Here is a 2,585-nt window from a genome sequence, read left to right on the forward strand (position 1 = left end):
ATACAGAGGTCATTTAATTCAATTTTCCTCTGAGAATCTGTCTCAAAAAAAAAAAAAAAAAAAAAGATGACTGATAATAGGGCAGAGAAGGGAGAAAGGCAACCTGGGCAGAAAGAAGAGATATGCAAAGACAGGAAGGGGTAAAAGAATGTATATACCACCTCTGTAGCTATTAAAGGGTAGAAAAGGATACATGAGGGATGGTAAGAAATTAGGCCTGCAAAGGGCTCTAGACCAAACACTATTGTATCCTTTCTATGCCATGCTAAGAAAGGATTTAAAATTTTATCTGGGGGTCAGTAAGGTCATCAAAAATTTCTGAGCTAATTTTAGAAAAGTAATTCTTCCTGGCAGTACAGAAAATGCTTGAACGGGAGGGTGGGACTAGAGGGCAAGTAAATAGTTTACTACTGAAGGGTCAGTGCTCTAATCCAGCCTGCGAATGAAGACTTCAACTAAACTTGTGGCTGAATCTTGAGGAAAAGGGGACAGATTTGTTTTTTGGAGGTAGAATTGACAGGCATTGGTGACCTTGGTTGTGTGGCATAAGAAAAAGAGATGTTCAGAGGCCTCCTAGTATTCTGGCTTGAGTGACCTGATGTCAGTCACCAAGTGGGAGGCAGAATGAGGAAGTTTGTGAAGAGTGTTGTGTCCACAAGTTTGGCTATGCTAAGATTGAGATTTTTACTATACCAGTGAAATTATCTGGTAGATGGTTAGAAATTGGTTTATGACTCTGAAAAGAGGTTAGAGCCAAAGACATTTTGAAGTCATTGGTACATAGTGGTAATTGAAGCTATGAGGAATTGAATAACATCAGCCAGGAAAAAGAATAGGCAAATAGGTGCTTAAGTGGGTACTGGTATAATACTTATAGTGTGTGCTGTGGAGTGAGAGTGCTTGAATTCAAATCTGCTTCTGCCATTTGGTGCACTAGGACCTTTGAAAAGTTACTGTACATTTCTGGACCTAATTTCCCTTGTTGGTACAGTGAATGTATTAACAGGATTATAATGAGCATTAGTGAAATGACGTGTATAAAATATTTAACTTAGTATTTGGCGCATGATAAATGCCAAACGATTAGTAGATAATAAGAATTCCTACCTCATAGGTTATTTAGTACACTAAATGAGATAAGGGCCAGGTGCAGTGACTCACACCTATAGTCTTGGCACTTTGGGAGCGTGAGGCAGAGAATCGCTTGAGCTCAGGAGTTTAAGACCAGGCTTGTCAACATAGCAAGACCCCTCTACAAAAAGTAAAGAAATTAGCCAAGTGCAGTGGCATGTGCATATAGTCAGAGGTTATTCAGAAGACTGAGGCAAAAGGAACACTTGAAGCCAGGGAGCCTACGAGTTTGAAGTAGCAGTGAACTATGATCTCACCACTGTGCTCCAGCCTGGACAACAAAGCAGGAACTATCTCAAAAAGAGAGCGAGAGAAAGAAAAGTAAATAAGCCCTCAGTAAATTCCCCTACCATCGTCATTATCAATTTTTTTTTTTTTTAATGAAGATAGTCTCACTTTGTCACTCTTGGTAGAGTGCCATGGCGTCACAGCTCATAGCAATATCAAACTCCTTGGCTCAGGTGATCCTCTTGCCTCAACCTCCTGAGTAACTGGGACTACAGGCACCCACCACAGTGCCCAGCTATTTTTAGAGGCTGTGGCTTAGGCTGGTCTGAAATCCCTGAGCTCAAGCAGTCCACTGCCTTGATCTCCCAGAGTGCTAGGATTATAGGTGTGAGGCACTGCACTCAGCTTGTTATCAATTTTAAAAGGAAAGAACTTGGGCAGCACCTGTGGCTCAGTGAGCAGGGTGCTGGCCCCAAATACCAAAGGTGGTGGGTTCAAACCCAGCCTGGCCAAACTGCAACAAAAAGTAGCCAGGCATTGTGGTGGGTGCCTGTGGTCCCAGCTACTCGGGAGGCTAAGGCAAGAGAATCACCTAAGCCCAAGAGCTAGAGGTTGCTGTGAGCTGTGATGCCACGGTGCTCTACCGAGGGCAACAAAGTGACACTCTGTCTCTAAAAAAATAAAAGAACCCAACATTGAACAGCATGGGTATTTCTGTTCACCTGCATAGCTTATATTCCAGGAGAAGCAACAAAGGATAACAAAAAGAATAAAAGAAGCAGGAAGGAAAAAAAAGACATTTGTTCAGCAAACGTTTATTAAACATCAGGCACTATATTCTCCCAGAACAATAATGAGGAGAAAATCTTAAGGAAAAAAAAAAAAGTCACCAGTTTCACTACTTCAGGGAGAAGTCAATCCTATAACATGAAATATTGTAAAAAGCCACTGAATTTTGTGAACTCGAAGTTCAGTTGTCCTCATGGAAAGCAGTTCTAGTAAAATGATCAGGAAGGCAAGAGATTGCAGTGGATTGAGGAGTAATGAGGAAGTAATGAAGTAGAGACCTAATGTAAAATACTCTTTCAAAGAGTATTTTATAAAGAAAATGAAAGAAGGCTCGGTGCCCGTAGCACAGTGGTTACAGCGACAGCCATATACACTGAGGCTGGAGGATTTGAACCCGGCCAGGGCCCACTAAACAATAACAACAGCGGCTCGGCGCC

At 41.8% G+C, this 2,585-nt stretch overlaps 1 protein-coding gene across 2 annotated transcripts in view; it reads left to right on the plus strand.

The window, feature by feature from the left end:
* The window catches only part of DNAJC2 (DnaJ heat shock protein family (Hsp40) member C2), a 39,439-nt gene that overhangs the window by 4,432 nt on the left and 32,422 nt on the right, over nucleotides 1-2,585 (plus strand). The window lies entirely within an intron of this gene.

Source organism: Otolemur garnettii, unplaced genomic scaffold, assembly GCF_000181295.1.
Source record: "Otolemur garnettii isolate 467f Iridium unplaced genomic scaffold, OtoGar3 scaffold00005, whole genome shotgun sequence".
Taxonomy (NCBI): Eukaryota; Metazoa; Chordata; class Mammalia; order Primates; family Galagidae; genus Otolemur; species Otolemur garnettii.